The sequence below is a fragment of the Globicephala melas genome, chromosome 13 (assembly GCF_963455315.2).
Source record: "Globicephala melas chromosome 13, mGloMel1.2, whole genome shotgun sequence".
NCBI lineage: Eukaryota > Metazoa > Chordata > Mammalia > Artiodactyla > Delphinidae > Globicephala > Globicephala melas.
In genome coordinates this window covers 45,506,641-45,522,340 of record NC_083326.1, presented here as the reverse complement: position 1 = coordinate 45,522,340, position 15,700 = coordinate 45,506,641, and positions in this window count along the sequence as shown.

Here is a 15,700-nt window from a genome sequence, read left to right as displayed (position 1 = left end):
ACGCGGGCTTCTCACTGCTGTGGCCTCTCCCGCCGCGGAGCACAGGCTCCAGACGCGCAGGCTCAGCGGCCAGGGCTCACGGGCCCAGCCGCTCCGCGGCATGGGGAATTTATCCAGACCGGGGCACGAACCCGTGTCCCCTGCATCGGCAGGCGGTCTCTCAACCACTGTGCCACCAGGGAAGCCCGGTCGTGGTTGTTTGAAGGGACTCTATCTAGATCTGCTCAGATATGAAGGAACTTTGCTTCACTGTAACAATTTTGTGGGATGACCTAGAGCAGGCTGTCGGCTTAGGTGACAGAAGCTGGGAGGACACACAAATAGTTAGCTCAATATGTCCCCATTTCCCAGTGGGATGATAAATCAGAGGATGAACTGCTCTCAGGACACACCATGTGCCGGGTCAGTAATTCTTCTCTCTTGTCTTGGGAAATAGAAAACACACCTACTGATTTCAGCCAGGTTCTGGATGAATGGGTCAGCCCACCCCCCTGCTTCAGTTACGATGCTTTCGGTTGCAACTAACTGGCTTAAATACGAAAGGGGATTTACTGTGCCATGTAACTAAAATGTCTGGGTGTGGAGGAGAATTCAGGCAAGGTCTTGCTTCTGTCTGACCCTTTTGGATCTCCCCTCTGCCATGAGTTGGCATGATTGAAAAGACTACTAGCACCAACTAGAGCTTCGCGTTTCCTTATTCGTGTCCACAGAAGAAAATAACCGATTGGATCACCTTAGACCACATATCCACCCATCCTGTATGACTGTTGCAAGAGATACGTATTATCCTAATTAGTGAAGACTAGTTTCGGGTCTGTTCCTAGTTGTACTCTCAGCCAGAATTCATGGCTACTTCATGAAGGAGAGAGACAACTGCCTTGCTTGATAATTCCCAATCAATGGGGAGATATTTTTTTAATAAAGTAAGGACCTATACCCTAGATGTCCTCAAAGTCTCTGAGACTCCTCTCTCAGACACTCAGGTTTTCTCCTGTTTAAGATGTCCCAATAACTGATCTTTATTTCCTCATGTACCTGGGGGCATGGAGCTCAGATACACTGCAATTTGGCCCGGCAAGGCTTGGACTGGAATAATTTTCCCTGTGGTTTTATAATAATTCTTTATTCCTTTCAAAAACATTGATTTGGTCCAAGATTCAGAGTTAATAGAGATTTTATGTCAGTTTTATGTGTACATATCAATTATTTAATAATTATGACAAAAATCCTAAGCAATAGAATCTTTAGCTGTTTTTTTTGCCCGATTGTAGTTACTTTAATTTTAACTCAGCACACTTCTTACAAAGCCTGTGGATTTAGCTACGTGGAATTGTTTCTTAGGCCATATTGCCTATAAGTACAAGTAACCTATTTTGTTTGGCTTAGATGAATTTGGTTTTAATTAATTGTTTGCTTTAAACAGGTACCTGAGGTAGCTATTAGGCCTGGTATTGACCTGGCTTTATATAAATGAAATTATTATTATGATTTCTAACCACGGAAATGTGTGCTTTATTCTAAGAACACTAGAAACTGAAATATGTATTCAGGTTTCCAGCTAGCTATTAATTTTAATGATATAAAATATAATAATTGAACCTAGTTCCAATGATATAATTGAAAATAAAGCATTTCTTTAAAATTGTCAGGGTTCTTGTTTTTTAAGGCTGGGTTCTCCAAAAAAATGACCCTCCTTATTTTCATAAAGACATTTTATTGAGAAAATCAGGGAAATTTGCTTGTTTAATTTTTTGACATCCCAGAACTTTGTTGATCTGATTTTTCTAAACTTTTCTTATTTTTCATATTGGCTACAAGTTGATATGACAGCACATATTACTGAAGGAAAAGGAAAACAAAGATTAAGTCCACCAGGGCATTTCTAAGCAACAATGGAGTACAACAGAGACAGAGTGAATTTAATGTAGGCAAATGTAATCGGCCACAGTACAAGAAAGCTTAATTTATTATATCCTTAGTGAGAAACAAAATCTAAGTCTAAAGGTCATTATAACTGTGACATGAAGAATAAATTAAAACAAGCAAACAAACAAAACAAGCAAAAAAAAAAAACAAACAAAACAAAACAAAATTTTACAACAGATTATTCCTCAGAAGAACCCAACAGATTAAAATGTGTGGCCATTAATAGTCCTTTCCCCCTTAAATGTGACACCACGTATTCCTCATGAATCTTGAACTCAAGTCAAATCCTGTACACTCCACTTTTGCATTCATTTGTGGTGTCATCAATGCATTTTTTTCCAGTTCATCTAGAAGTTAGATTTATTCGTTATTTTGTTCAATATTTATTTCCATTGGTTCCATACTGTGGCACATTGTCACTAGAGAAATATATGGTGATATCTGAGAGGAAGGAAGGGACAATTAATTAATCTGGGATTGGAGAGAACCTTGTGCCTTTAATATTAATATTGAAAACTCACCTGATGGCATAATTTAATAGCCTGTCAATCCTCATATATTCTACTGAGGTTCTGTTAGTGAACAGTTCCTTGGGCCAGAAATTGTGGTAGGTCCTACACGTAGGTCCTTTATTCAACCCTCACAAGAACCCTGATGGCTCAGTAGGTATCTATTTTATAGATGAGACAATGGAAGATTAAAAGATTAAACAATTTTTTCATCGTATATATGCAGGGTGGGACTGGAGTTAAAAGCCAAGTACCTTTAATTACAAAATCTATATTTTTCTCTGACACTTTGCTATTTCTTTCTAGTTATATTATTCTTTTAAAGTAGATTATCAGTTAGACTTTTCCATCCTGAGTTTATGCGTGGTCATACAATCAGATTTTCCATAACCCAGAATAGATTTGCAGACTAGCTAAGGTTAAGACCTAGCTGAGAATTGGATTGTGTAATATTTCATTGATTGGAATATTCTCATTTATTCACATTTTAGCATCTTTGAAATCAGGATGGCCTTATAATTGATGGTAAGGGAGTATTTGTCATGGTTTGATTATGATAGTTTAATTTATCTTTCTTAGTGGCATTTAAATTAATGGTGTGCTTTCAATTGACAGTTCCTTAGGTTAGATGAAATATGGTACTTAGCTCTTCAATGAAGAGAAATTAGGCAAAACGGTGTAATCCTGATTCATGCCCAGGTCCACTCCATGCCGTTCCCTCAACAGGGCTGGGGAAAAAACGTGCTTTCCTCTCGCTGCCATTGTTATCCATTTACTTCCCACATGGGCCGGTTCTACCAATGGAATTTCTTTTTTAAAATTTTTTAATTTTATTGAAGTCTAGTTGATTTACAATGTTGTATTAATTTCTGCAGTACAACAAAGTGACTAAGTTATACATATATATATTCTTTTCCATTGTGGTTTATCACAGGACATTGAATATAGTGCCCTGTGCTATACAGTAGGACCTTGTTGTTTACCCATCTTATATATAACAGTTTGCATCCCAAACTGATCCCAAACTCCCAATCCTTCTCTCCCCCACCCCCTCTCCCCCTTGGCAACCACAATCTGTTCTCCATGTCTGTGAGCCTGTTTCTGTTTCGTAGATATGTTCGTTTGTGTCATATTTTAGATTCCACACATAAGTGATATCATATGGCATTTGTCTTTCTCTTTCTGAGTTACTCCACTTAGTCTGGTAATCTCTAGGTCCATTCATGTTGCTGCAAATGGAATTATTTCATTCTTTTTAATGGCTGGGTAATATTCCATTGACAATGGAATTTCTGCTCCTTCTTCAAAATTTCCCCAGATAATTGGAAAAATGATGTTAACTCTATAATTATTTCAAGTTATCTATATTCTTTTCCTTCTTCTTTTTTTAGTCATGTTAACTAAGAATCCTTTTTATTAAGAGTTCTTTCCATAATTTCTTTAAAATATAAATAAAAATAGAATTTTTTGGCTATGCACTATATTTGTAGGATTTTATATGCATATGTAGGATTTTAAGTGATTATTATATAAACTGTTTATTCTTCTTGCTTCCTTGTTACTGTCCATTTGTATATAAAGATATCAGAATTTTTCCATTATGTAAATTTTCACTCTTACTAAAGGGCTTAGCGAGCTGTTGAAACGGAAACAATTTTTGTTGTTGTGTGAAGTGTGATCCATTTTGAAGCCTCTCCGAAGCGCTGTCCCCTTCCATTACCACTTCCAAAAAGCCTTCACTAATGCCCCTAGGAGAAATTGATCTTTTCATCCTCAGAACATTTTCATAGCTTATGTTTTAGAGAAGTCTCTCTTATGTAAAATGGGGGATAATGACATTACCTACCTGTCTTCCTTATAGGATAAGTTAGTTAATACATACAAAGCTTAAAACAGATGTCTGGCACCAAAGAAGGTTAATAACTATTTGCTATTATTAGAAGTCATTTGATCTATATCATAAATGGCCACTCTAGTCTTTCTTTCTGGGTATTTTACAGATCATAAATTCCTGGAAGGCAAAGTCTATGTTGTATGCCTCTTGGTATCCCTTTTAATGCCTAAAATTGTACGTTGTGTATTCTGAAAAACTCATTTTTTAAAATTGTTGGACAAAACTCCTCATTCAGCACCCTCCCTGACTGGATCTGGTAAGGCTTACCCGATACTTGTGGGAACCAGGTTGTGTAGATCTCCCCATTTAAAGTTGGTATAGTGGAAATAAAGTAGGCTTTGGACTCAGACTAACTTGAATTAAATCCCGGTGGCCCTTTACTTTGACACCGGCAGTCACTTAAAACTCTGAGCCCCAGTCTGCTTTTGTAAAAACTGAGTAATGTTTACCCCATGTGGTGGAATTTAAGTTATATAATGTACGTAAAGTACCTAGCCCAATGCCTGAAATATAGTCGGTGTTCCATAAATAGTAACTATTGCTAATTATTATTGTTGCTATTAAAATTATTACCTTTAGCAGATTACTTAATACCATTAAATCTCAATTTCTTCATTTATAAATGGAGCTAACATTGCATTTTTATAGAACTAAAAAGAGAATTAAGTTATATACATAAAGTTCTTATTAAAATGTCTTCACAGAGTAGGTGCTCCATGAATGATTTTTGTTTTGTTTTGTTTTGGGTTGTTTTGTTTGTTTTTGCGGTACGAGGGCCTCTCTCTGTTGTGGCCTCTCCCGTTGCGGAGCACAGGCTCTGGACGCTCAGGCTCAGCGGCCATGGCTCACGGGCCCAGCCGCCCCGCGGCATGTGGGATCCTCCCGTACCGGGGCATGAACCCGTGTCCCCTGCATGGGCAGGCGGACTCTCAACCACTGCGCCACCAGGGAAGCCCTCCATGAATGATTTTTATTCCGCATTCCCCCACTCGCTTTCTCACATCTTATTCCTTGATAAAAGGAAGGAGCGATTTCCTTGTTATTTTAAAAGAGATATTTCCAAAAGTTCCCTACTCTTGAGCCTGTTGTGCTGTTGTGGAAACTAGCAAAATGAAAGCCTAAGGACTTTGGATTCTTTAGGTTAGAAAAGTTATGGAAACATTTGGAATAACCTTGACCGATCTCCCATCACCATTACCATGGAGCACTCTGTAATTTCCCATGGGTGTCTGCAGTCTTCTTAGATTTACAATGGTGTAGAGAGAATTGACCCTTCAGCTCTTATGTATGGTATTCCTAACGAGTCCATCATGTAGTTTCTATATTTGTTCCTCAAGGGTTTTATTGTTTTTTAGAGTTGTGGTTCCTTTGTCTGAACAAAATGAAAAGATCTGAAAACAAAAACAGAAACAGAGTGATGGACCACTTTCTTAACTTTCTGAAGGAGAAGCTCTAGGAAAAATCCCAGATGCTGTGTTTCTATAAAGTTCCCCAAATAAGATGAGAAAGCTTGTATCAGTCTTCAGTCTGCAGACTTGCACTGGGGCACCACTGTTACAGAGGACGGAATTTTAGATTGATGGCATAATTTGTCAGTAAATCATTATTATTATCTCTTTATTAAAAGATCAGAATTCAGTGCACAGTTGTCACGGCTGTCAACTTGGCCATGAAGTCATTAGCGATACTACAGTCCAATTACAGTTGTGTTTATTTCTTCACTGATTGGAACATGGCCATTTCAGAGGATGTGAAAGCACTAAGGTACCTGTAAACTGAGTTGGGCTGGTAGGAGTCTCCCACATTCAGGAACACGATCGTCAGCATGTCCATTTCAGACCACATGGCAGGATCATTGTAAACTTTTAATATTTTATGTGCCACCCCTGTCCTAAGAAGCACAGTGTGTGGTATACCTATACAGTCAAAAGCTCTAACCAGAACCGTAACGCCAGGGAATTTCTTTTCTGTATTCTGCTTTAGGAAGAAAGAAGCAAAACACAATGAAATAAGCCAATATCTGGTCAGTTCAGATTCAGCGCTCAATATACTACAGCATATTACCTCAATAACAATTCATACTGACCCCCAGGCACTGCAAAGTCATCAATCATAAAAGAAATATTAAATTAGTCTAAGTATACTGTACTTAGCAAGGCTGTAAAGTGAACTAATGCATTTTGCAAAGATTTTTTTCAGCTACTTAGGTTGAAGCAAAACAGGTTTTTCTTTGTAACCCCTTGGTTACCCGGGAAAATTCTGTTCATGAGAAGTTAAGAGAACTCTATCCATGAGAGGTTAATGCTTCCCTAATCATACACATGATTGCTAAAATGGGTCTTGCTGGGATTTTTAATTTTACCAGCAGGTATAATATACATTATGAAATGTAAAAAAACATGTCCAAGACGGGCTCATCTTGAAGCATTCATTACGATGCCCCTAAGTCACATTTGGATACTGAGGAGAATGTCAAATGTCCAACTCCAGCATCAGTGCTGCTGTCGTCAGGAGAGGGGCCATCATTAGAGAGAAAGGTAACCCCGGTGCCCTATGAACCCTTGCAGAGAGAATATAATTAATCACTCCCAACTGTCCCAACCTTGCATTTGTAGTTCCTGACTTAAGTGGGATGTACTTACCATTTATCTTCATTACTGCCCAGCAACATTAATAAAAAATCATCTTAAGATCTGAGCTTAGAATCACTTCCTATAGATTCCAGTTTAATTTGGGCATGTCTAAATGGAGGGAAACATCCTTTCTCTGTCTTTGAGAAATGAGTTGGTTTTCTGTGATGCCCAGCTATGGCAATAAACAAAGATGATGCAGATGAGAAAGCTCACAGCCGGTCCTTCCATTGATTACCTCCATACATTAATTTTCCATCTAATTGCTTTGGTTGGCACTTTTACCTCCAGCGGCACTTACATATGCCTACAGATCTGTTTGATCACAACTCTTGGGTTTTGAATTATTTAATACCCAGTTTTAGAAATGTTGTCCTTCATACTCTATCCAGAATTTCTGCAGAGGAATAAATATGATGTGATATTTAATAAAGTGAACATCTTAAACCACAGATCTCCTTAATAGGTTACTATCTTTGTAATCCTGAATTATTTTCTTTGTTCATAAAACAAGCGCTTAGGTAAAATCGAAATCACAAAACACTCTGACATTCCATCTGGCTTTAAAGAGCGTCAGAACACATTATACATAAAATATGATAAAAATGTATTTGTCTCATGAAATTATGGCTTTGCAAAAATTTTATTCTTTCTATTTAGCTGCAATCTTATGATTTTTTAATTCTTATCTGTTACTTTATACATTTTTAAAACAGTCCGTACCAGCCTTTTTTTTCTCCTTCAAATTAATGCTGAATTTTATCTCAGACTGAATACATAACACTGGTTAGTTCTTTCAGCATGTGTGGGCATGCGCCTCAGGCAGCTCAAACTTTGCACTTTAGATGTACCAAAACAACATCTTAGCTGGGCAGATGCCATGTCCTTAGCTGCCTTACTCTCCCTCCAAAACTACTTAATGTCATTTTAATGGCACAATTAACCGTTAGTTTCATGATTTCCTCTACTTAGTTGTGACATGACATTATATTCATTCAGTATTTTCCAAAAGGGAAAGCTCTGAGGAAAGCAATATGGTATTAGTCTCTAGGCCAGTTCTTAGGAATCAATTTGCAAAAGCCTTTCCCCTCTTTTCTAATAACTGTTCCTTTTAATGGGGGTATCAACTATCTTATCAAATATTAACTTATCTTTTCTAGCTAACTTTTTCTAGCTTTCAAAACCATAATCACAACCTTCATAGTCATAAATGCACATCTAATACACACACATTGAATTCTAATATATGTAAATACATATATGCATATATACACATCAAGCCAGAGCTATCAAAAGCTTAGATATGTTGAGAAAGCCAAGTGGCTTTAGATCTCTAAGTGACTATAATTTGCACAAATATGACCAGTTCTCACATTGAGCTAGGCCAGTTCTCACATTGAGCTAGCCACTAAAGTGACTGCTTCACAGAGAAATTTAATGGAGATGTATCTAAAGGATTTGTTGAATATTTTCAGATAAACAATTGTCTTTTTTGCCTGTTGAAGCTACTTCAGTCTGAGATCTCAAAATAATGTTTAAACTCTTTATTCTACTATCCCTTGTAGACAGCCTCGTATATTAATCAGTCTGCTTTGATGGTCCTTTGAGAATGGTATCTTAATGTGTATTTAAGTACAATAAATAAACCTGACATTTATAGGAATAAAGGAAATGGATATAAGTTGAGCTGGAAAATGTAGTCTGTAGCTTAGCAGCCATGTGTCTAGCAAAAACACAAGGGAAGTTTCTACTGTTAAAAAGAAGAAAGGGAGACTAGTACTTAGAGACAAAGGCTGTGTGCCGTGATCCATGGCTGTACCCCTACCCCCATCTGCCTTGGGCATCCTTCTTCCCACAGATACCACATCATCCTTGTCCCAAGTAAGAATGACCTAAGTCCCATCCAGTAAACTGCATCCAACTCAAAGTCCAGGATCTCTGAGTGATGTGCCAACAGGCTTGGAAGTGGCTCCTAGATGCCCAATGACCTATAAAAAAATCATTTTTCTACCTCCCATGTCACACCCAGTAAAAAATAATGGAATACGATCAGAATAGCCCCAATAAAATTTTTCATTCAGAAAATGGAAGATGGGGAAAAACACAGAACTCTCTGGTCCATAGCAATAGTGAGATTCTGTAGGTCAGAAGGCCATGGAGAAAGTTCCTTGTTGAAACCCTGGATCCAGGCTCCGTCAGGAACTGCTTTGTTCATTGTCTTCTATGGCTCCCAGATTTGCTTTTGTAGGATTTTTTTTCTGACTTAGATTTTGAAGGAATCGCCTTGACAAAGGAGAGAAACTATAGGCCAGAGTGGCAAAAGCTTTAGAGGGTAATTTAGGGACGCCCTCACCCCGCCCAGGCCTCTTAACCTGCCGTGTAAGAAAGCGGGCTGTGAAAGCTGTGTGGCCCCAGAAAGGCATAATTTTGTTTTTGGCCATACCGCGTGGCATGCGGGAACTTAGTTCCCCAACCAGGGATCACACCTGTGCCCCCTGCAGTGGAAACGTGGATTCTTAACCACTGGACCAGCAGGGAAGTCCCAGAAAGGCATAATTTTTAATGCCAACTTCTCTCCAACATTCAGACTTTTAGTCAAATGTTTCTAGTCAGAATCACTAGGGTCAAAGATCTCTCCTTCTCTTGTTTCTTGATGTATGCTCATTGATTGATTGATTTCTGTTCATGACCATCCAGTGGTTTCTCTCAAGCTACCACGAATGGCCACCTGGAGGCCATTTGAAACAACTGGCAACCTTCATCTGCTTTTGCCACCGCCTGGCTCACCTTTGAGAACACTTAACCCAAGCCTCTGGAGAAAGGCTCTGTGCAACAACCTTATCTCCTGATATATGGGGAACAGAGACATTGGCTTTTCCAACCCAGCCCCGCCCCCAAATTCCTGGACATTGAACAAATTAGCAGAACTTTCTTTGGTTCTCTGCTTGTGACATAGGAAGTGGTTAATCCCTGCTGGAATGCTCTCTTTTTCAGTTCGTTACCACCTGGCATTGGTGGCAAGTGCACCAACACCCTGTTGGTTTCTAAGTATGTTCCCATAGAGCCGCGGTCTTAGTCGACAAAGAGTCTGCTCTCAAGTTCTCATGGGAAACAGTTTTACTACACTTTTACTATGGCATGACAAGGGTCACCAGCTTTCTGATCTGACCATTACACCATTTCCACATATTTGAAGTTGCAGTTAGGGCACCACCAATTGTCCGTATCAAGTTTTGTATTAGAGCATAGACTATGACATTCTAACAGAAACCAAAGTTCTCAGATAAGATGGAATGTTCTCTTTCTCATCTGAACAGTTCAGAGGCAGGAAGCTGTAAAGGCAAGGAGGGAGTTTCGTTCCGGATGATCACCCGCAGCCCACCCCTGCGTGTGGTTACATGGTTTCCATTTCTCTGTCATCCAGCAGAGAGGGGAAAGGAAAGAACAGCTTTGTGATAGAAATGTGATCTGGGAGTTGCCCACGTTGTTTTGCACTTGCTTTGTTGTCCAAGCCCCATCAAAATGCCATGCACTAGTACAAGGGAATTGTAGCCTTTAGCTGATTGGCTATGACTGTGCACTTCTATGGGGGAGGGAGTCCATTATGGAAAGGATGAAGGGGAGAATAGATATGGGGGAAGAATGAACACATAACTAATCATTTTATAGAGGGTATTAAAAACGTTGACTCTTGATTCTTAATTTTTCTAATTTCTACATTCTGCATTTAATACACTTTTTTTTTTCTTTTTTTTTTTTGCGGTACGCGGGCCTCTCACTGTTGTGGCCTCTCCCATTGCGGAGCACAGGCTCCGGACGCGCAGGCTCAGCGGCCATGGCTCACGGGCTCAGCCGCTCCGCGGCATGTGGGATCTTCCCGGACCGGGGCACGAACCCGTGTCCCCTGCATCGGCAGGCAGACTCTCAACCACTGCCCCACCAGGTAAGCCCTACAGTGTTATTTTTATATAGAAAGTTCTGTCTTTTTACCTTCGAGAGCAGTTTTTAGATTTTTGACACATTATTACTATTTTGGGTCTTACATAAAACCTATCATTTGAGGGGTTTGCAATGTGCTGCCACATTAACTTTATAATAGTATTTTGGGATCACGATCAGTATTATCACTTAACAGAAAGAACGTAATGCTTGTGATTTCATGGAGAATGAGTGCTCCGTAAATGACCAGATTCTGTGGGGTCTGATGATCAATTATTTATTGAAACACCATATTCTCCCAATTTATTATTCTACCAACTAGAACATGGTAGCTTTTCTTAGACAGATAGGCTAGATAACAGTAAAATTAAATAATAATATCCAAGATATTGCTATCTCTACCTACTCTGGAACATAATAAAGCAAACAAAATTATTTGCCTCTAAACTACTAATAATATCAAGTCATTGTTCTGGATCTCCAAAGGGGCACAGAAATCTTCTCAAATATGTATTCTGAATCCTCAAGATTTCTTTTATGTATAGATTATTGAATTATAAGTATTTTGAAACTAATTCTTACTTTACATTTCATTTTATTTACTGTATCTTTTCAACTTCCACTTTGTTGAAATTCACTGAGGCAACATCTTCTGTCTCTTGCTTTCCTACTTTTAAGGCTTTATGATATCGTGGGAGTGCTCACATCTTTTCCAGAGATCACTATATAATGAGTATTGTCAAAATTTGTAACATAATAACTGAAAAAGTACCTCTGTAAAAACCCCCGTCCTGTTCTAGAAGTGATGAAGGGCAGCCACCATGTGCCAAATGAGTGTGTGTCTTAGTTTAGCTTCCAAGTTGTTTTTGATCATTTCTTAGGCTATTTTACAGATGTTGGCATTACTCAACATGTCCTGCTGATATCTCAGATCAGTCAGTGGCAGCACAAACAAAGAGATTATTAAAATCTCTCATAGAAATATAATAAAATTATTTCTACTTTAGAAAAAAATGCAAGATGGATCTAAATACCAGCCATGCTCTTCCTATTTAATTACAAATTTTTGAGAAAAAGAAAAGAGAGATACTTTGGGATGATGTCAAGAGTCATGAAAATAGAATAAAATTTTAAATGTTATTATGTTTTTATGTACATCTTTTGAGAATAAATGGCACAGTTCCTTTCATAGGTATTTTTTAAAGTACTATCTATGGTGCTGTAAAAGTATTAAAACATATTACTTACAATAGTGTGTTATAAATAACTTTAAGGTAACTTCTATATTAGATTGCTTGTTAACGATAAAATAGCAAGAAACTAGTAGAAAACAATGTATATCAACCCAGCTAACGTGATAGAGCATATGCCTAGATATTACCACTTCTACTTATGAGAATTGTTTTTATATTTAAAATTTGATATTGTCCTTTTCCCATTCCAATCAAGCAAATACCTTCATGAACTTTAAGAAAAAATCATAATAGGTGTTTTTAAATTCATATTTTCATCTTGTAATTTTTCTTTGTATTATTTGAAAGGAAAACAATCATCAGAGCCAGCATATGTAAATCACATTTTATGTCCTAGGCACTGTGCTTTTTACACGGTACTCCTCACTTCATCTGACCACAGTCTACTTTGACGTGTTTGGTATTACCATTCCTATTTTGCAAATGAGATACTTGTCCAAAGTTACATGGAAGTTAAACAACTTATCTGAGAAAACAGAGTAAGTGATGGAGAGTGATTCAAAATCTGGTCTGATTCTGAAGACTATGTTCTTTCCCCTATTCAATCAAATAGGCGTAGTATTTTCAATACACAGTTTTCTCAGCACTGTTTCAGAACTGTGTGTCTACAAGACAATGCTTCTCTCTCCAGTGCTACAAGAGAAGTAGTATAGCATGCAATGAAAGAGGAATGATTTTAAAAGCTAAATTTAGAAACTTAGGATATTCTGATTTGTTGCTTGAAAAGCTGTAACTCGATTTTAGTCCATCAACCATTAATATGATAAAACCATACAAAAGATGTTAAAGGCTATGATGGATTGAAACTAGGAAAATGAATTGAAGTATTGAATATTTAAATATCTGGTTCATGGATTTAGTTTTTCTCTATGTCTAGAGCTGTTCTTCATCTATATATGAAGCATATATTTTATATGTTGTAACTCTGAGCCCATCCCCCAAAAATATGTGCAGTAGGAAGGGTCATGGGAGATGGCAGAGAATAGGAGGTATGAGAGAATATTCTTTTCAAGATATTTTTGCCCCGTCATTTTTCATTTTTTAACATTATTTTAGTATAAATATCTCATTTATATCTTATTTATATTTATCTTATATTTATATCTTATAAATTTATATCTTATAAATATCTCATTATATCTCTAAATATCTCATTTCTTCCAAAATATGTTTAAAAATACTCTACATTTCAATCTATTGTTTTACCAAAACTTTACTTTGGATTTAATAGGGGCCATATGCTTAGTTTCGTAGAAGCCATTAGAAACACAGCATATACTTTAAGATTGTTCTTTTTTTTAAAAAAAAAAAAAGGAGAGTGCATGAGATTCAAAAGAAAGATATGTTCTCTAAAAATATTATTATCCCATCTGAGTCTGTAGAGAGTAAGGTGATTTAATTTTGGAATGTATCATTAGAGAATAGGTAGTAAGACATCAATCTCTATTTTTAGAAAGCTAACTTTTTCTGTATACCACGTTTGTTTCCACTTCTAAAATTTACTCTATTGGCATCTCCTCCTTCTCTTCCTCTTTCTCATCAAATATTTATTAATCATTAATTTTTTGGATGGAAATATGAAGAATAAGATCCAATCTCTAATTTGTTATGATTTAACATCTGGTTGCAAAGGCAGGGCATTTACAATCAAGGTAAATAATAATTTAAGGTAATGTGTCTTAAGAGCTATAACATGCATGGCAACCATGTGGACTGAGGCTCCCTTTTCTCTCTTGTGCTCCAGGTAGACATTGATAATCAATCATGATACTTTCCTTCTGTGTATGGATGTGGGGAAGAGTGAATGTTCCTTGGTACTGAACTCTAGGTTGGTGTTACCTGTGAATTAGCATTTTCATTCAAGATGCAACCTATTTGTTATTCCTGTACTATGGGAATGGCACAGGGATATGATACAAATTCAGAGGAAAGAGCAGTCAGGGAAATGCCTACTGGAGAAGTAAGTCTTGAGCTTGTACTCAAAAGATTAATAAGACATAAATTAATAGAACAAGAGAGCAGGGCATTCTAAATTAGCAAACAGATGGGAGCAAAAAAATAGAGGTGTTCTCACTTGAGATGTATAGTGGAATAGTCAGGAAACAAGTTAGACTGGTAGCATGACAAAGGTTGGAAAGACTAGAGGATGCCTAGCTAAAGAGATTGAATTTCACCTTGTTGCCCTATATTCCTTAGAGAGAGTTCTGTGCCAGAGATATGGGAATCATCAATAGAAAATAATAATTTTAGATGCGTAGATGACATCACACAGGGAGATGTATAGAGTAAGAAAAGAGTATCAGCCTTTGAGAAAAAAAGAGAGAACCCTATAAAGGAGCAAAAACCAGGAGATTAGCCGGTCACAAAGGTGAGAGAGGGCTTCCAGAAGGAAGGAGTGGTCAGTGGTATCAAGTGATGCTCAGAGCCCCTGAAGAGGAAGACTGAGAAGAATTGTGGAATTTCTCAGCAAAGCAAGCAGTACAATTTTGGTGGGAAAGTGGACAGAGTAATGATAGTGGAATAATGGCTCTGGAGGTGGGGTGAAGAGCAAATACCAAACTTTAGAAGAATCTGAAAAGAGGAAGCTTAGATAATCCTTTCAAGAAGGAAGGATATAGGATGGTAACCAGGAGACAAGGGCTTTGCTTGTCTGCTTCCTTGTTGATAAACATGAAAGACGCTTTAGCATATATAAATGATGGAAAGGAGCCAGTAAGGGAGAGGAGGTTGAAAATACGGGGTAATGAATAATTGATAGGACCCTGAGCATGTGGGAGGCTTTGAGATCTAGCACAAAAGTGGAAGGTGGATACATAAATAGGAAAGGGAAGAATAAAGGCAAAAAATCTTTAACTCTTACAAATGCATAGGCTATGTCAAGCTTTGTAAATTCCCCAATTTGGATCTCTGCCACATATACCTCCCCTGCGTTTTAGACCTATAAACTTGTTTGTTTATTTGTTTGTTTATTTATTTATTTATTTATGATGCACCGGGTCTTAGTTGCAGCATGCGGGATCTTCCTTGTGGCATGTTTTTAGTTGTGGCGTGTGGGATATTTAGTTGTGGCATGCTGACTTCTTAGTTGCGGCATGCATGTGGGATCTAGTTCCCCGAACAGGGATCGAACCGAGGCCCCCTCCCTTGGGAGCACGGAGTCTTACCCACTGGACCACCAGGGGAGGCACCGCCATTAATTTTTATATCCACAGTGCCCAGTACACTTCCTGGTACAATTTCAGTTTAGTTAAACGGAATCTGCCAACGATGTGCAGGATAAATTAGAGGAAAGGGTGGGGAAGAAACTGAATGTAGAGCTGTCAGGAAGCCATAAGTGTTTCCTATTCATCTCTGTATTTTCATATGCAAGTCTAATCAGAAGTCTATCCAGAAAAAAGTAAACTTTATTAAATCGAATTGTTGGTGTTATTATTTAGCAGGTTTTTCCTCCTTGGAAGTCTTTACTACAATGATCAGGTATAGTCCATCCATTTGAAATATGTAACAATACATGAATGAGTTTTATCTCAATCTTATTAAGTTGATAAG